The 21,114-nt window shown below is 41.2% G+C and overlaps 1 non-coding gene across 1 annotated transcript; it reads left to right on the forward strand.

Moving 5' to 3' along the window:
• Positions 1-16,960: 16,960 nt before the first annotated feature.
• Positions 16,961-17,034, forward strand: trnai-aau (transfer RNA isoleucine (anticodon AAU)). Its single transcript has one exon. It is a non-coding gene; the product is annotated as a tRNA-Ile (tRNA).
• The last annotated feature ends 4,080 nt before the right edge of the window (positions 17,035-21,114 follow it).

Raw genomic sequence — 21,114 nt, forward strand, 5'->3', positions numbered from 1 at the left:
TTCTGACCTTTCCTCCACTGCACAGTGGACATGAAAAACACCCATCCTTGGGATGGATAGCCTCTGCTGACATATGCCTGTTCTTCACTCAACAACACTCCCACACTGGACCGCTGCCCACCTGTGTCCCCAGCCCCCACCACATTCCCTGGGACTCAATCCCTACTTCTCCTGCCACCGGACCTGACATCCCCTATGCAGCCTTCAGATCTGACATGCCCCTCACAACATTGATTCCAGACCCAATGCCCTCTACCATGTCTCAGGATTCAAAATTCCCACCCAGACTCCCTGAATCTCTCAATGCAACTGACACCTCCCTATTTCCTGTTGTTGAACCAAATTCTAAATCCGGATGGCTTGGAGGGGTTCTTGCAAGTCATGGTGTTCCCATATATTTGCTGCCCATGTCCTTCTAGATGGAAATACTCACTGGTTTGGAAGGTTCTGTATTCTGGTGAATTTCTGCAGTGCATTTTGTAGATAGTACACAGTGCTGCTACTGAGCATCGGTAGAGGGAGGAGTGGGTGCTTGGGGATGTGGTGCTAATCAAGTGGGCTGCTTTGTCCTGGACAGTGTCAAGCTTCTTGAGTGTCATTGGAGCTGCACCCATCCATGCAAGTAGAAAGTATTCCACCATGATCCAAACTTGTGCCTTGTATACGGTAGGCAAGCTTTTTCTGGAGAGCCAGGAGGTGAGTTACTCACCGTAATGTTCGTAGCCTCTAACTTGTTTACGTGACAAGTCGGTTGAGTTTAGAGTTGATGGTAACCCCCAAAATGTTGATAGTGGGGAATTCAATGATGACCATTGAATGTTAAAGGGCAGTGGTTAGTGGATCCAAATTTACTTGGATCCTATGGGCTCTTACATTCGCTATTAATCTCCTGTGTCGGGCCTTATCAAAACATCTTACTGAAGTCCAAGTAGACTATATCAAAAGCATTGCCCTCATCTACACACCTGATCACCTCTTCAAAAAAATTCAACTAAGTTGGTCATACATGACCTCCCTTTAACAAAACCATACTGACTATTCTTGATTAATCCCTGCCTCTCCAAATGTAGGTGAATTATGTCTCTCAGAATTGATTCTAATAATTTCCCCACTACCAAGGTTAGACTGACAAAGTGATTAGGTGGAGGCAATTAGGTAGACCTTTTCTACTCATTCTGTATCAATTGGCCTAACTCCCACTCCAAGGAGAAAGTGAGGACTGCAGATGATGGAGATCAGAGCTGGAAATGTGTTGCTGGAAAACCCTCACCGTGACCTCCTACCACCTATCGCATTTCCAACGCCCCTCCCCCAAGTCCCTCCTCCCTCCCTTTTATCTTACCTGCTGGACACACTTTCCTCATTCCTGAAGAAGGGCTCATGCCCAAAACGTCGATCCTCCTGCTCCTTGGATGCTGCCTGACCTGCTGCGCTTTTCCAGCAACACATTTTCAGCTCTAACTCCCACTCCATCCTCAAATCAAAAATGGGAAGTGCAAATGGAAATTTTTAAAGGTCAGGCTTGTGTGGTGGGATTTCATCCACTTCTCTGCACCCAACCTTGGAATGAAACTTGGGACTGCTGGTACATGTTTCTCCAGACAAGGGAAAGCTGAGGGATGACCAGACAGAGGTCTTTAAAGTACAACAGCATTTCACAGTGTAGGTATGGAGAAGACATTGCTGCTTCTGGGGGCAGACAAAAAAAAGACTAGGAGTCATCAATATAAGACAGTGATTCAAATAAACAGTATAGGATATAGAAGAAACCTGCTCATCCGGAGATTGCAGATAATATGGAACTCATTACCACAGGAATAGTTGAGGTGAATAACCTGAATACATTTGGAAACTAGATAAACATGTGAGAGAGAAAGGAATAAAATATTAGGCTAATAAAGTTGGATGAAGCCAGGTGGGAGAACACTGCTGTACAGCATAATTCCTCTGCGGATTTGGGCTAAATAAACTGCAAAATTATATTACATTATTCAGGGTTGATTATTTGTTATTTCAAATCTTGATCTTGAAGGCTGCACGTAATATTCAACTGAAACATTTTTCTATAAAAGGAGCCCCTAGAGGGCGCTGGGGCATCTCATGTCATTCATAGGATAGAATCATAGAATCCCTACAATGTGGATACAGGCCCTTTGACCCAACAAGTCCACAGCGACCGTCTGAAGAGTAACCCACCCAGACTCATTCCCCCACTCTATATTTACCTCTGACTAATGCATCTAACCTACACATTCCTGAACACTATGGGCAATTTAGCATGGCCAATTCACCTAAACTGCACATCTTTGGATTGTGGGAGGAAATGGGAGCACCTGGAGGAAACCCGCACAGACATAGGGAGAACATGCAAACTCCACACAGGCAGTCCACAGGCTATAATCAAACCCAGGTCCCAGGCGCTGTGAGACAGCAGTGCTAATCACTGAGCCACTATGCCACCCGATTCCTTGATCCCTGACAAGCCACATTACTCCGAATGTACTAATTCAAGACATTTAATAAATAATTGCTTCATATGGACGATCTTAAATTAACAATAAAAACTTTGGCTTGTGGCATTTCACTGCGCATAATGAAGCTATTCTTTCCATAGTGTCTGTGTTGGCGTTTTGAAAGACTGATCCAATTTGTCTCAATTCCCTATAGTGCTACAATTTTCCCCTCTTCACATACTTATTCAATTCACTTTTTGAGAGTTGTTACTGAATCTGCAGAACTTAGAGGAGAACTCTGCCTGACTTGACAACTAATTTCAGAAGAGGCTTGGAAAAGTGCAGAATTTGATTTTAAAACATGTGTGTCTTATGTGTCTGTCTTACATAAAATGTCGAATCATTTTCACATAAATGTGAAGCCATTTGAACATCCAGACGCAGGATGCATGATAGCCAGCAGATGCTGATACCATCGCTCCTACATAAGTCACTCCAGGATTTTCCTTGCACAGTACTCCTTTACCAGTTTGTATCTTCATGTGATAATGGGTTCAAGCTCCAGTCCAGAATTTGCACACTGATATTCCTCAAGAGACAGGAGGAATAAGGTAAACAGGGAGAGCTGAGATGTCAAAGAATATGATGTCTACATTTTGGGTACAATCTATAGCAGTAGGTGAACAACACGGTAGTATATTCTCAACACTATCCATAAAGACAGATTAAGGAGGCAGTTGAGCAGCACAGTGGCTCAATGACTAACACTGCTGTCTCACAGTAATAGGGACCTAGGTTCAATTCCAGCCTTGGGTGACTGTCTCTTTGGAGTTTACATGTTTTCTCCCTGTTGATATGGGTTTCTGCTAGGTTCTGTGGTTTCCTCCCACAGTCCAAAGCTCTGCAAGGTAGGTGGAGTGGCCAGGGGAGAGACAGCTGGTTCTGGATGAAATGCAATTCAGAGGGTCAGTACAGACTTGAGGGGCTGAATGGCCACTTGTGCACTGTAGAGAAGCTATGATCATCATTTTGAGGCCTACCTGTTTGCAGTGACAACAATTTGCATTTATACAGAGTCTTTAAAATGCTGCAGATTGTTTCACAGGAGCATCATCAGACACAATTTGTTATTGAATCATATTATTAGATTTTTGTGAATGCAAAGACTTAGTCGAAGCTACAGTTCTTAAGGAACATCTTAAAGGAGAGAGGTGGGAGCAATTTAGGGAGGGAATCGCAGAGCTTAAGGCTCAGGCAGCTGAAGATACGGGGCTGCTGTGTTGGAGTGGAGAAAATTGTAGCTCTTGAGGAGGCTGTAACTGGAGGAACACAAATATTTTGGAGGCAGGCTGTAAATTGATTGCTGCATTGTCCCACATTACAGTTGGAAAAATGTCACTGATTGTATTGGAAACATTCCAAACATATCAAGTCACTTTACACTTCCCAAGAGCTTGTGGGATAAGTCACCAAATAAATCCTGTCAGGTTCAGAATAACCCTAATAAAACACTAAAGTATTCCAGAAGGAAACAGAAGAATTGTTAATTCACATCGGTAGAATTTGATCTTTAGATTGTGATTGAAATCCATCAAAATGTCTTCTCCTGTCCTCCCCCTCATTTATTGCTTGAGACAAGAATGGCTCCAAAACAGCAATTAAAGTTGGCTAATCTCATGAGAGTTTCAGACACTCTCAATGAACAAAATTATGATAAGGTTATGTCTTTAACAGTATTTGTGATTGACATTACTGATTTATAATAATCATAAAGTATTTTTTTGATACACAATTACAATGTTTCCCAAATGTTGCACCACATCTCTGAAACACGAGTTCCAGCTCAAGTACAGCGATTTAAGCAAAATCCAGGTTATGCTGTCCGAGGTGTGGTCTTTTGAGTGTGACACTAAACTGAGTCCTAGGCTGAAGTCTCAGATGGATGCAAAATATTCGAGGATACTGTTGGAAAGAAGGACAGGACGTTCTCTCTGCTGTCCAGGGATAAAAATCATTACAGTAGATTTCCTCAGCCCTTGTCACATTCTGTTTGCGAAATCTTGCTGTGCACAATTTGTTAGCCACATTTCTTGCACTATAACAGTGACTAAACTTCAAACACACTTTATATGCAGCTCTGTACTTAGGAATGTCCTGAGTATAAAGACAGATTGTTTTTCTTTGTTGTCCTTTTATTTTTAAAGCTATGCTTGGCTTCAATTATGCTGACTGAGACAAAAAGCTCAAACTCTACTGGTTGTAAAGAGTCCTTGTTAAATTTTGTCTGGTATAACTTAATATAGCTCCTCTTTAGAAAGTTCAAGTCCATAGCCTAAAATACTTTCACACTGTTACTTATTATAAGTCATGCCTTAAGACCAAAAGAAATAGAATTTGGAGTATGCCATTCAGTCCCAAGCCTTGTGTAGAATCCTTACAGTGTGGAAACAGGCCATTCAGCCTAACAAGTGCACACCAACGCCTCGAAGAGCATCCCACTCAGACTCAGACTCAACCCCTAATCCATCCCTGTATTTCCTATGACTAATCCATTTAACCTACACGTTCCTGGACACTGTAGGCAATTTAGCACAGTCAACCCACCTAACTTGCGTATGTTCAGATTGTGGGAGGTTCCCACACAGTCACAGGGAGAATGTGCCAACTCCACACAGACAGTCGCGTGAGGCTGAAATTGAATCTGGTGCCCTGGTACTGTGAAGTAGCAGTGCTAACCATTGAGACACCATGCCACCCCACATCTCTCATTCAACACAATCAGGGCTGATCCTTAACTTCACCACCACTTCCCCACTCAATCTCCATACCACTTAATTCCCTGAGTATCTAAAAAACTATTAATGCCTGCCTTGAATATTATCAATGGTTGAATATCCATAGCTCTCTGGCCTTGATAATTCGAAAATTCACAACTCTTCGAGTGAAAAGCTTTTGCTTAACCTCAAGTCCTAAATAACTGACCCCCTTTTATGATACTATGACTCTAATGTTCCTGATTTCACCAACCAAGTGGTGCATCTGTCCAGCATCTAGCCTGTCAAATCCCTTAAGAATTTTAAATACTTCAATGAAATTATTTTGCCAACTCAGTTGATGCTGGAAGTAGGAAATCAAACTATTTCAAAAGCCATTGAATTTAGCACCAATGGATGTTAGGATCAAAGTGCCAAAGCTCTTTACCTGGCAGACACCAGGAACATAAATCAAGAAATTGACAACTTATCATTTACAACTATTAATTACAATGGAAATAAAATTATGGCTGGGAATATTCGTTTTACTGATACATACTATAACAAGTTTCAGAAAGAATGCAATGGATTTCTTTCCATCCTCTGAAGTACAGTAAAAACATAAGAATTAGATAAACAGTCTTCCTTTAATATGTAATTCTATGGAAACGTTAGTGTGTAGAGCACTTTCAGGTCACCACAATGACACAACTCCTGGACTCCACCGTATTGATGTTCCTATGACCTTCACACAGTGCAACAAATAGTAAGTTGGGATTCAAAGAACTTATGAAAGGATTTACTTGTAGCTATAGGTAAATAATGCCATTCAGTCCATGTTGGCTTTTGTTTGCACTCCCAATAGCTCAAGTCAGATATTTATGAAAGTTTCAAAGTTTAAATACTTGGTCTAAGTACTGCTTTGAAGAGTGGTGTAAGTTGAGATTTATTGGCCGTTCCAATTAATTCATCAAGGTTGTCCCCTAACTGTTCTTTACACTTACAGGACTCTGTGGAGTTTGCACATTCTCCCCTTGTCTGCATGGGTTTCCGCTGGGTGCTCTAATTTCCTCCCAGAATCCAACGGTGTGCAGGTTAGGTGAATTGGCTATGCTAAATTGCCCATAGTGTTCAGGGATGTGTAGGTTACGTGTATTAGTCAGGGGAAATGTAAAGTCGTAAGGCAATGGGTCTGTGTGGGATACTCTTTGGAGAGAAGGTGTGGACCTGTTGGGCCAAAGGTCCTGTTTCCACACTGTAGGAATTCTATGAATAATGCATTCAATTGTCAAATTTCCCACAGCTGTAAATTTTGCACTTGTCAAACATTTATTCAATTTTTTTTTGGAAGCTACTTTTGAACCTGCCTCCTTTGCCTTTTCAGGCAGTAAGTTCTACATCGTAACAGTCCTCTGTCTGTCTGTCTGTCTGTCTGTCTCTCTCTCTCTCTTGTTCTCAGAGTGATGTCTTATGGTTGTGAATCTTGGATCTCCCCACATCTGTATCTAGCAGTTTTTTAACCCTGCCAGTCTTTTCATCACGAAGATAATGTAGAACAGACAGGCCATTAGATCTACCGCAACTGAAATTGTGCTGAAACTTTCACCGAGGAGAAAGTGAGGTCTGCAGATGCTGGAGATCAGAGCTGAAAATGTGTTGCTGGAAAAGCGCAGCAGGTCAGGCAGCATCCAAGGAACAGGAAATTTGATATTTCGGGTGAAGGGCTTATGCCCGAAATGTCGAATTTCCTGTTCCTTGGATGCTGCCTGACCTGCTGCGCTTTTCCAGCAACACATTTTCAGCTCTGAAACTTTCACCATCAAGACCAATAAGCACCATGTTCTTACCACTTGGGATAACTAGCCTTAGCATAAAAATCATGTGCATTAAAAATCATAATCTTCTCATCAACCTCTGTGCTTTTTTCATGAAGCAAACAAAGCAAATTTGTGTCCTCAGAATACTAGCTTGTTTGCCAGTGCCAGCAGATTCTCCTTGATTGCCTGTTATAGCGTGATTATTTTTAATACCTCTATCAAATCCCATAACTCTCTCTGTTCCAAAGGAGATTCCAGTTTCATGATTTAAGTCCCTCATTCTTCTTAACATTTGAGTAAATATCTCCAAGGACTGTAACCTTCTCCCTGCAGTGGTCAGAATTGGACACAATATTCCATCTGAGATGATTCTTTAATAATGTAGTTTGGGTTTTGATCAAATGCACAGCTTCACAGGGATCCCCAATAAGAGATCCACCAATAGTTTAAAAGAAAACAAGTGATCTACCTGAAATAACTCCACAGAGGTTGGTATAGTACTGGTCCAGCTTCATCAAAGCCGGATCTCAGAGTGAACAGAATCTCTGACACTCTGTTTATATCTATCATCCAGGGCTCCCTGACTGGGCCAAGTTAACAACACCAATCAGGGAACCTATATTCTATAAGGTTCATCTGGCTGACCTTGTTACAATTACTATATCTCTCTCCTTCTATGTTCAGGGACATGGCCCTGTTCTTTTTCCCGTAACCTCTCTTTGCGGGTTTTTCACACAAGGTCCAATTCCTCTGACTCAACCTCAGATATGGGCGGCTTGTAACAGACCATAGCCCACATTTTGTGCCCGCAGCATCTTGGGAGAAACTCATTCTCTTCTTCAGGTGGCAAAGGCATCGAGACTGCAACATCTGATGCATCCATCTCAGACTCTAGTTTCTTTGACGTTAGAAAGAAGGGGAGAAGCCTTGGGTTCAGACAGCCTTCTCAAATGTTCATATGGGCTGGATGTGGTTTTCTCCAGCCTTGTTTATGAGTTTGCAGCATTCATGTGCTTGTTCAGGACCGCCTCACCAACCTGAAGCTTGTACACTACCTCACCTCTTACCCATGCAGGGCCATTTCCATGGTTTCATCACCAAACTTCAACCCCTGAAGTAAATTGTCTCTTTTGCTTAGATGAGTTTTGTATCTGGCATTGACATTCCTGATGCTATTTCATACCCTCCCTGCCAAGTCCAGGAAGGTCAGATTTCGCAAGGTGCATAGTCCTCTCCCCATTAGCAATTCTGCTGGAATTATCCCTCTAGAAGCATGAGGGGTGGTCCAATAATCAAATAGGAACTGGGACAGTTTGGTATTGAGTGAAGCTGTAGGCTGTTTCTTTAAGTCTGCCTTCTAAGTTTGGACTGCACTTCCTGCTAGACCTTTGGATGATGGATGGTATGGAGCTGTCCTTATATGCCAAATGCCATTCAACTTAAGGAAATACTCAAATTCCCTGCTGGTAAATGATGGCCTGTTGCCTATGACCAATACTTCTGGGAGTTCACAAATTGCAAAAAATGCTCACGATTCTTCATCCACCCCATGTTTGATGAATAAGGTCTATGCATGTCCAATCACTTTGATAGGCATCTACAATGTAGAACCCATGACAGGACCAGCATAGAGAACATCTGACTGAATCCAAGCTTTACCCAGCCATTTCCACAAATTTGTCCTTGTTGACACTCTGGCCATTGCCCAACAAATCCTGGACACTAGACATAACTTCTCACTAACATCTTCATTTTGGAAACCCCTGCATGACTCCGGTGGAGTTCAGCCAGTATCTGACAGTGACCTTTGCTCGGGACAATCATTCTTGCTCCCCATAACAATATGCTATCCTCCACTGTGATCTGTCTCCCTGGATCCAATAGGGTTTCAATTCTGGTTGTAATGGTCTGTGGCTTTCCCCATCACCACGAGCTGTTTCAGTTTCTGCGTCCAAAGTTTAATATTGTCAACTGTGACTAGTAGTGTGTCCAGAAAATTTAAAATCAGAATTAACACTTCCGGTGGCAGTACCAAAGATGATGTATCTACCAGTGGGAGTGTGGCTCAAGGCATCTACATTTGCTGCTTGGCCTCCTGGGCAATGTTCTAGCTTGAAATTGTACGGACTTAGAATGAGAGCCCTCCGCTGAATTCAGTCTGAAGCTATGGGCCGTACTGACTTGTCTTCTTTGAGTAGATCTAGCGGGGGTTTGTGGTCTGCTACTGTTACAACTTACATCCATAAAGATATTGGTGGAACTCTCACACATCAATGATGGCCGCCAAACCTTCCTTCGATATCTGGGTGTATTTGCTTTCTGTGTCAGACAAAGTCCAGGAAGCATACATTATTGGGCGCTCTTCTCCATAGGGCCGTCTGTGAGCCAATAATACCCCGATACCCTGCGGGGAACCATCGCATGTCAGCACTAGGTCTCATTTGGGATCATAGTGTGCCAACATATTAGATGAGAATAGCTGCTTCTTAATTTCTCTAAAGGCTAGGACTTGGCTACAAGACCATTTCCAAGGTTGACCCTTTATCAATAGCAGATGTAAGAGTGCCAGGTTGGAGGCCACATTATGTATGAACTTTCCACAATAATTCACCAATCCAAGGAAAGATCTGGGCTCTATGTCAGCTCGCAGAGTGTACAGACATCTGACACTCTTGTTTTTTTTTCTTTTTTTTACTTTCCCCCAGCACCCATGTTGTGTGTGTGCAGGTGTGAGACACAGTGAAAGAGACAAGGTGCACGGATCTTAATTCAGTTTCCACCACCAGGAAGCAAAGAAACACCTGAGTGGCCAGTGACAAGCAGTGCCCTTCACATCAAAGGGCAATGTTGCATGATCAAACAGTGAAGGGGAGGGCAGGGATTAAATCAAAATAGAGTTGGAGGGGGAATAATGCACTCCACTCCCTGCGATGCCCACCTCTCCCCGAACAACTCCAGGGTGTTGGTGGACACTGCGTGCTCCTTCTCCAGAGACACCTGGGGCAGGCAGTCGGCCCTAATGACCCCTCCACAGCCTGCTGCCTGGACCTATTTATGGCCAGTTTGGTCAGGCCAAGGAGCAGACCCATGAAGATGTCTTCAGACCTGCCTTCCCCCCTCCGTACTGGTGTACGAAGATCAGAAGCGTGGACTGAAGTGCAACCAAAAGCAGAGAAGGGACACTCTTGTTTATATCTGTTAGCCAGAGCTCCCTGGTTGAACCACATTAACAGTCTCATATCAGGGAATTCATTTTCTATGCGTTCCACCTGGCAGACTTCATCACAATCACTATACTATAAACCCCTTTTTACCTCAGAAAACTACTCTTTGCCTGACAATAAAAATAATTAGCCTCAGTGGTTCTCTTCTCTCCTCTCAACAATGCAATAACTGTAAATTTACAATGAGTACCTCTTCAGACAAACCACAAACTCTGGCAACTTTCCTACATGTAATCTTCTTTATTAAACAAACTTTCTTATCATTATTCAAATCTGTTGAATTGTGAATAAAGGAGGACAAGGTTCTGTGACAGTCTTGCACTTTATATAAAGGTTATATAAAGTGCAAGAGTGACAAAAATTGTTCCAGTTCAACCAAAGGTGATAGAGTGCAGAGGTTTGAGATGAATGATATCTCAAATTGCTATCTTACTTTCCATCAAAAACTTTGAAAATACAGTTTCAAAACAAGGTGAACCTACACATATGTTTTAATCACAAAGGAAGCATCAGTACTATACCACATACATTACTGTCTCCATTAGCTGCTTACTGACTATTCCAAACACCCCATTCAATTCAAGAATATAGAGCAACCATCTTCAGTGTTTCAATTACAGAACACATTTTGAGAAGCATCAAATTATTTTAGATCTAAAGTTTTCAATCAATATTTCATACTTATGATTATCTGAAAAATTATGTAAAGTTGAATGTGGCAAAACACATCACATATCACACTGCTTATTTTAAAAATGACGATTGGAGGTCCTTTAATGTTATGTGCTACTGCAGTTCTTAATTCAGGCAATTCTTCAACAAAACATGACAACCTTGAATTCAAAAGAGTGAATTCATAATATTCGAATCCAGTAAACATTTAGTTGTGTAGACCAAACAAAAACAGCTCACTGCTTTGAATGAAGACAGTCTGGAACCCAATCTTTCACATTTCAATACAGTACTCTTATATCTCAGCCATCAGACTAAAAGTATGTTTACATCTGACAAATAGTTATCAAATATGCAAGTCTGCAAGCCATTGAAAATGCTGTTTGATTATGCCATAAAAACGAGACATGATACATGAATTAGCACAACACCCACCCACTCTAATTAGATGGTTTTAATTACATTTTTAAGTTAATGGCTGAGAGTTTCGAAACTAAGCTGTTGAGTTAAACAGAGCGGGTCACAAGATCGTTGGTGTTTGTTTTTGGGGAGCAAAGGGTGGAGGAGGAGAAATTGTTTTTTAATACCTGCTCTCAAACCACGCTGGTTAGAAATGGGCCTCATTAACAATAACTGACCTCATTACTGTTAATTGAATAACGAGACAAACAGCTCACACATTCAAAAGGATTTTCTTTTCATACATTTACAGGATGAGGATGCTGCTGGTGAGGATGGCATTTTGTCTATTCCTATCCACTAAATAGGTTAAAAGGTCGTTTCAAAATCAACCGCATTGCATTGCGTATGAGGTAATTGGGTAATTACAGAATCTTTCCTTCCCTAATAAATATTAATGAACCAATTCAGTGTTCTCATGGTCACCATTACCAATCCTTGCTCTTGAATTCCAGATTTATTTACATAGAATCCCTACAATGTGGAAACTGGACATTTGACCCAAGTCCCACACTGACCCTCCAAAGAGCATCTCATTCAGATCCATCGCCATTACCTTTTCCTTTAATCCTACATTTCCCATGACTAATGCACCTAATCTACACATTCCTGAACCCATGGGCAAATTGAACATGGCTAATCCACCTAACTTGCATATCTCTGGATTGTGGGAAGAAACCAGAGCATCTACAGAAACCCAGGCAGACATGGGAAGAATGTCTAAATTCTGCACAGACAGCTGCCTGAGGGTGGAATTGAACATGGTCCCTGGTGCTGTGAGGGAGCAGTGCTAACCACTGAGCCACCGTATTTAGTTCACCAAGTTTAAAATCTTTTCTCTTTTTCTTACCCAGAAGTGCTATTATGCAAAACTGAGTGCCTTCCCACCACCAAAATCACCTTGATTTTTTTTTGTTTTTTTATTAAAACTATTAACTACCAACGGTGAAAACATCCATGTATCCAATTGAATATTTACATGCAATTCCAATAAAGGTGAGGGGAGGAAGGAGGATGGGAGGTGTAGGGAGAGCAGGAAGGGACTAAATCCTCCCTCTAACTGTCATTGTAGAGTTTGAACCATATTCCCAAATCAGTAGCCCAGCCCTATGGATCATTACTCCAGCAAAATACTGACTATGCTGCTATTTCAAGTGATGTGCAAAAGAAGCAAGGGTAATTTGAGAATAAAAAATTCAAATGGCAAGTAGTTAGGGTCTAGAATGTACTGCCTGGAAATGTGCCAGAGGCGGGTTCAACTGAGGCATTCAAGAGATCACTGGATGATTATTTGGATAGAAAGAGTATGCGAGGGATGGGGGAAAAGCAAGAGTTTGCCACTAAATAATGATGCTTGGTTTGTTTGACGAGCTGATGTAGGCATAATGGGTCAAATGACTTCCTTCTGCACCATAACAATTCTGTGATCCTCAGATACTATGCACTGATGACTTAACAGTGGTTAGTTGGTAAGTCTTTGAAAGCTATAGATATGGAGCAAGGGGAATAAAACTGCAATAGAACGCTATGAAGTTAGAAGGGACATTCTCCTACTCTCACTGGCTCTGCAGCAACTATTATTTTCTATTTTCCCTTTAAAAAGTCCTCCTTGGTGATGTTGATCATCCCACAAATCTTTAAGAATCAGAGCCATGCTGAATGGCACTGGATTTCCCTCAATAGTTTCTCTCTATCCAATTAATCAAAATCTTTAAACTACCTTAATGATCCTTGTAACTTAAATGCTTTTGTTCCAGAATCTACGTTGGACTGCAATAAAACTGAAACAGTGAGGATTTTGTAAAGATAAATCAGAGAAGACCAGAGACAGTCTCGGACAGATAATCCCTGTCACCAGAGGAATATAACTGGATATTTCAAGTATGGGAGTCCCTGAAGGTGAACCCACATCCAAAACGTCTGCTTGAGTTTTTCTCTCAACGGAGGTTGCTTGGCCTTCTGTGCATCTCCAGAGTTTTGCATTTATACATTTTCCATTCTACTTGAGGAACTGCTTTTAAAGGATCAGTTTACAAGACATCAGACAGTCAAGCATAAGACAGCTGATGCATCTGTCAATCTGTCAATACAACAAGGTACGCAACATGCCTCCACGGAATCGCCCATGCCATTGTATATTTGGGAAGGTCTGAGGAAGAACTGATTTTGTTAAAATGTCGAGAAGCAGGAGGCATCTACATGAATAATGAGGGAAATGAATGCATAGCCTCACATATTCTCATAATATATTCATCTGTAAACTTTTTCCACTTGCTTAACCTGTCTACATTCCTCTGCTACCTTTTTGAGGGAAGTGAATATACTGTAGTTAGGTTTGCAGAGGACTCAAGAATATGTGGGAAGGTAAGTGATGAGGATGCCACAAAGAGGCTGGAGAGGGATATTGACGGGTTAAGCAAATGGAAAAAACTTTCCAGATGAATATAATATGGGAATATGTGAGGCTATGCATTTTGACAGAATAGAGCAGCTGAATATTATTTTAATACATAAAGCTACAGCACAAAGGAATTTGGGAGTTCTTGTGTATAAATCACAAAAGGCGAGCGTACAAGTTTAGCTGTGATGGAAAGGCAAATTAAATGTTGGCCCTTTTTCCAAAGAAAATGGCATAAATAAATGAGGAGATCTTGCTAAAACTACAGAAGATACTAGTTAGAGCACAGCTGGAACACTATGAATAGGTTTGTTTCCCTTGCCTAAGGAAAGATACACTGGCGTTGGAGGTAGAGAATATCCAGAGTTTATTAAGTTCATCCAGACATGGAGGGATTGTCTCACAAGGAGAGGGTGAGTTGGTTAGATCTATACACATCTGTACTCTAAACTGGAGTTTAGAGAATGAGAGGCAACCAAATTGAAACACACAAGATTCGTAGTTAAAAATCGCACAATACCAGGTTATAGTCCAACAGGTTTAATTGGAAGCACACTAGCTTTCGGAGCGACGCTCCGCTGATAGCTAAGTTCAGTACCCATACGGAGGGCCTCAACCCGGACCTTGGGTTCATGTCACATTACAGGTGATCACCATTGCACTACACACACACACACAGATATTCCTACACACACACACTCTCACATACACACGGACACAGGTACACACAGACACACACACTCTCACACTCACACTCACACATGCACCCCCTCACAGACTTAAGACACTCTGCACTCACTACACACACACACACACATTCTCACACTCACAATCCCCACCCCAGACAGACAGACACACACACACAGACAGACAAAGACCCACATGCACACACATATTTTGTGGGGTGAATTTGTACTTGCAGAGTTACATTGTACTTTGCTCAAAAACTGCATGCATTCATGTAGAACTCTGAGCTCAAAAGCTGCATGAATTTATGTAAAACTCTGTTATCTGCCTTTTTAGATTAGAATCAATCTAAACATCATGGCATAGACAGAGAACACAGGGAGCCAACACCTTCAACATATTGTCTAGCTCTCACTATTGTTAACAGCTAACCCGAGAATGCAACCTAAAAAAAAAGGTTTTGTGATTTACACATGAAAGAAGTGAAACTATCACTGTATTCTAACAGATGAAAGGCTTAACAGACAATCAATTTTTCAATGTATAATTTCAGTTACATCACACTGTAAATTTTTGCTATAAATTCTGTGTTACAATCAAGCCCTCCATTATCACCTGATGAAGGAGCGTCGCTCTGAAAGCTAGTGTGCTTCCAATTAAACTGTTGGACTATAACCTGGTATTTTGTGATTTTTTTTAACTTTGTACACCCCAGTCCAACACTGGCATCTCCAAAACAAGACTTGTAGGGGGTTTGACAGGGTAGACATAGACACGTTGTTCCCCTTGCAGAAGAGTCAAAGACCGGAAGTCATAATCACAAAGTAACGGATCGTCCAGTTAGCACAGGGTCTCATTGAATGTCTTTCCTCAGATAATGGGGAACGTATGGAATTCCTTACCATGGAGGGCTGTCGAGGTTGCATCATTAAATATATTCAAGGTTAAAATTGACAGATTTTTAACCAGTAGAAGAAAAAGGGTGTTAAGGAAAAGGGAAAAAAAATTAGAGGTGAAGATTATCAGATTAGCCATGATCTCATTGAAAGGCAGAGAAGACTAGATGAGCTGGATGGCTTGATTCTGCTCCTCCATCTTATTGTCTTATAGACATTTTTAATTAACCTGTTCAAAGATGCTATCACACACTTCTGGAGCAGACGGGAGCAAGATAGGGATGCTACTACAGTGCCGCAAAAGCTCTTTCCTGTGAATGTTTAGTCTTATATAAATGCATATATCAATCCAATAGTAGATCAGAACCAGTTAGGCCATCCACATCTTGGTATGCAAGTACCATTAATTGTCTCTACTTAACAACCACAATCAAAACACACCAGAACTCAAAGAAAAAATAAGTAGATTGGCTCCTTTTAAAGTGAATACGCAACTCAGTACATTAATACACATAAAACGGAGCACAATCATTTTCCTTTTGAAATGATCACATTAACATTTAATGGAGATTACATGCAGAGGAGAAGTTAGCTTAAGGGCAGTTTAAGCAGAAAAAAGAGCTCATTTCAAAAGCAATGTGCAATAAAAGGACATTTTCCATTCAGGGCTAATGGCATAAATGTAGCAGCAACATTACCGTATTTATTCTCAGGTACAAACCTGTATAACCCTCTCCTTTGTTGTCATGTCACTGCTTATTTACACATTTAAAAAAAACTTCAGCTTCTCAGGTAAGAACAGTTGAAATATAGTTATACAAAGTAAATTTGGAATGTCCTTTGTAAGAAAGAGTTTGCCTTTAGACTGCACTTTTTGTGATTTCAAGATATCCCGAAGTGTTTTATTACCAATGAAGTACTTTTGTAATGTAGTCACTGTTGTGATATAAGAGATGCACAAAGGATCCCACAAACAGCAACGTGATGACCAGATGACTAATCCAGAACTTGCTGATAAGTGATAAATACAGACCAGACACTGTGGCGACCATGTACCCTTTCTTTTATAAAATGATAGATGAGGGATCTTTATAATACTAAGGAATTGTTACAGTGCAGTAGGTGATGAGTTCACAAAAAGATCTTATTGAATGGCCAGACCAGGCTTGAAGGGCCAGATGGCTTACTCCTACTCCTAGTTCTTATGTTCTTATGTGATCATTTGGGCCATTACATTTGCACTGGCATATGGTGAATTTCAACCTCGCATCAAATTCCTGCCTTTTCCCAATAAACCTACACATTGGATAAATATTCAAGTAGAAAGTAAATCCTCTTTAATTCTGCCGTTGGACCAGTCTCTTCCACACTTCCAGGTAGTGCTTTTGAAACCCAGATAACTAGTTGTGTGAAAAAGCTTTTCCTCACCTCACAATAGCTTCTTTTGCAATACATTTTTAAAATGTGGCCTTTGGTTCTCAATGCTTTTACTAATAGGAACAGTTTCTCCTTATCTATGCTGTTCAACCCCACATTATTTTGAAAGTTCTATTAAATCACCTATCAGCCTTCTCAACTTCAGGAATAACAGTCTCAACTTCGCTTGGTTAGCTCAGCTGGTTAGAGCGTGGTACTAATAACGCCAAGGTCGTGGGTTCAATCCCCACACTGACCATGTGCAGCGCTCGTCTCGTCAATTGTGTTGTGTCAAGGTTTTCCGTGGTTTTTTTTTATGGGCGGCACGGTGGCACAGTGGTTAGCACTGCTGCCTCACAGCACCAGAGACCCGGGTTCAATTCCCAACTCAGGCGACTGACTGTGTGGAGTTTGCACGTTCTCCCCGTGTCTGCGTGGGTTTCCTCCGGGTGCTCCGGTTTCCTCCCACAGTCACAAAGATGTGCGGGTCAGGTGAATTGGCCATGCTAAATTGCCCGTAGTGTTAGGTAAGGGGTAAATGTAGGGGTATGGGTGGGTTGCGCTTCGGCGGGTCGGTGTGGACTTGTTGGGCCGAAGGGCCTGTTTCCACACTGTAAGTAATTAAAAAAAAACTTCTCCAATCTATCTTCCTAACTGAATTTCTTATTCCTGAACCCATTTATGTAAACATCTTCTGCACTGTCTCTAATGTGTTCACATCCATCCTAAAGTTTGGCATCCACAACTGTTCACCATACTCTAGCTATGGTCTAAGCACTGTCCTATGAAGTTTCAGTATAACTCTCTGCTTTTGTACTCTCTGACCCTATTAATAAAGCCTACAATACTCTATAAACTTGTTTTAAACAGATGTCTCCACCTAGATTAAATTACCTACATTATGATTAGATTCCCTACAGTGTGGAAACAGGCCCTTCGAGGCAACCAGTCCACACCGACCCTCCGAAGACGAACCCAACCAGACTCATTTCCCTCTGACTAATGCACCTAATACTATGGGCAATTTGGCATGGCCAATTCACCTGACCTGCACATCTTTGGACTGTGGGAGGAAACCGGAGCACCCACAGACACTTCGGCCCAACATGTCCACACCCTCTGAAGAGTAACCCACCCAGACCCATTCCCCTACATTTACCTTGACTAATGCACCTAACATTATGGGCAATTTAGCAAGACCAATTCACATGAACTCCACGTCTTTGGACTGTGGGAGGAAACCCACACAGAGACAGGGAGAATGTGCAAACTCCATACAGACAGTCACCCGAGGCAGGAATTGAACCCAGGTCCCTGGTGCTGTGAGGCAGCAGTACTAACCACTGAGCTACTGTGCTGCACCTATCCTGCCATATTTACAGCGATGTTTCTCTGTTCCTATATATCTTTTAGAATAGAACTCTTTATTTTATTATTTTTTTGGATCAATGTATATCACTTCACATTTTTCTGCATTAAACTTTATCTGCTAATCCTCTAATCTGCTTCTTCTTTTAATAACCCCTCCTTATCAAATATAAATGTTTCTCATGCCTGAGTTTCCTCCCTGTCACCATGGTCTGGGCAGTATTTGCCTTATGGGTTAAAGTGTGCAAAATATTCATTTAACACTTCGATCATACCTCTTGCCTCCAAGCATAAATCCCTTTCTGAACCACATTTGCTTTTTTGTCTCCACTCTGTATTCTAGCTCAGTTCTCCTTGGTATTTACTAGATATAAAGCCAATCATAAGCAAACTTTCTCTTCTTTGACTTCTATCTTTTTAAAATCCATGGAACTTTGGATTTGTTTATCATACCTTTCCCTTTTGAGAGAATATACCTTCACTGTGCCTGCGCCATGTCTTCTTGTTTAGATGCTGTCAATCCCACCAATTCTTGATTTCACTCTCCCCAGCCCAGTTCCATTCTTATGCCATTGAAGTTGGCTCTTCAGCAATTGATTATTCTTACTCTAGATTTCCGTTGTCATCCTAAAGACTTATGACACAATGATCACTGTCACCCACATGTTTCTCCAATGATACTTCATTGATTTGACGCACTTCATTCCCAAGAACCAAGTCTGGAACTTGTTGGAGTTTTTCGAAGGGATCAGAGAAGGTTGATAAGGGCCATAGGACTGTATTCCGCTTGGCTGAACTGCCCTGCCATACTTTAACTTAATTACTAAAGATGCTTTATTTACTGTCAGTTCAGTACATTTAACTTACTTTGGTAACCATTAACTAAAAGCTAAATATTCATACAAATAAATTATTTGCCCTTGCTCACAAATCAACTCCATCTCTACTGCCTGTAGGTTCTCTACTTCCCGGTGCTTGTTTAAAAATGCATGCTTTTCAAAATTACTGGAATTGAACCAGGCTAAAAGCAAGCCACACTAAGTCACTTCAGTAACAAATGAAAAATAGCTATTTATTTAATAACAACAGGGTTTCTAATTTATGCATCTTAATAACTAGCAACCTACAGTGTGGAAACAGGCCCTTTGGCCCAACCAGTCCACACCGACCCTCTGAAGAGTAATCCATCCAGACCCATTCCCCTTTGACTAATGCACCCAATACTATGGGCAATTTAACATGACCAATTCACCTGACCTGCACACCTTTGGACTGTAGGAGGAATCCGGAGCACCCAGAGGAAACTGACGCAGATGCGGGGAGAACGTGCAAACTCCACACAGACAGTCACCCAAGGCTGGAATCAAACTTGGAACACTGGTGCTGTGAGGCAGCAGTGCTAACCATTGAGTCACTGTGCCACCCAAAAACTTTAATAAATTCCACCCCGCACACAATCAAAGAAAGAAACTCAAATAAAACACAAATATCATGAGGAGAGTGGAATATAAGTAGTTAAGACAGCATATCACCAGTCCAAATTACACCATGAGATGGGTTGGTTTCGCAATCTTTTAATTCTTCAATGATGTCTCAATGTTATCTGCACAGTGATGAGCAGTTTGTAGTTCACAGTTTGCTTTCAACATCTTCAAGTATATTTTGCCTACTGTTTTGACCAAAAATTAGAGTGACTGAATATACAGAGGACGAGGAGAAAGAGAGAGCGAGCGAGCTGTTAACACTGTCAACCTCTTGTAGCTTCATTGTTCCATTTTCCTCACAGTGTCTGTGTTAAACTGTAACCTGAGCTCTCCTGGTATCACAACAATTAATGACCTATCATTTGAACTCAACTTCCCCAAAAAGTAACATGGTCTCATATGCATCAGTTAACTTTGCTGCATTTTCGAAGCTGCAAATAAATCCTTATAGAGAATCTCATTTTTAAAAACTATGTCCATTTTTCCCATTTTCAGTCCACAGTTCAAAATTTAAATAAGACGTGGTTTAGTACAAATGTCACACCTAAAATGTGTGGAAAATTTGAAATAGAAAGATTAAAAAGGAAGAGAGAGTGAAAGTTTGAATACCCTCTCATAGCAGGCCATCTTCATTGCCATGCTTGTGTTTTACAATTTCAGGGATACATAGAAAACAAAGTTTAAAAAAACTTCAACCTGGTCTCAGCATCTGTGTGGACGCACTGTGCAGTTGAAGAAAATAAAATACACTCTCTAACTCTGAATATTTCCAGTTAATCACTTTCAAAAAACTCCAGGACCAAAGAATTTCATCAATTATTGTGAAGCCAAGAACCTCAAAATTAACTGTTCAACGATCAACCTCAATGTGTTCAGTAACATCCACTGTACACAAGATCAGAAATAGGAGCAGGAGAAAGCCATTTAGTCCCTTGAGTCTACTGTGCCATTCAATAAGATCATGACTGGTACTTTTGTGGACTCAGCTCCACTTACCCATCCACACATCATAATCTTTAATTGCTTAATCATTCAATAACCGGCACTGTGGCTCAGTGGTTAGCACTGTTGCCTCATAGTGCCAGGAACCCAGGTTCAACTCCAACCTTGGGTGACTGTCTATGTGAAGTTTGCACATTCTCCCAATGTCTGTCTGAGTGCTCTGGTTTCCTCCCACAATCCAAAAATGTGAATTGGTCATGCTAAGTTGCCTATAGTGTTAGGTATGTTAGTTGGAGGGTCAGTGTGGACTTGTTGGACCAAATAGCCTGTTCCCACACTGTAGGGAATCTAACCTAAAGTCTATCTTTGCCTTAAAAACATTCAACAATGTAACCTCAGTTGAAAAGGCCCTAATGTTTTACTATCTATATTTCATAAACGTTTTAGTGTGTTCTTTAATTTTTAAAAAACTTTTATTTTTTGGGAGGCTCACTTCTGATTCCTAATCTGTGTGTTAAGAGAATCTGGTTACATTTGCTATTTTG

Source organism: Hemiscyllium ocellatum, chromosome 2 (genome assembly GCF_020745735.1).
Source record: "Hemiscyllium ocellatum isolate sHemOce1 chromosome 2, sHemOce1.pat.X.cur, whole genome shotgun sequence".
Taxonomy (NCBI): Eukaryota; Metazoa; Chordata; class Chondrichthyes; order Orectolobiformes; family Hemiscylliidae; genus Hemiscyllium; species Hemiscyllium ocellatum.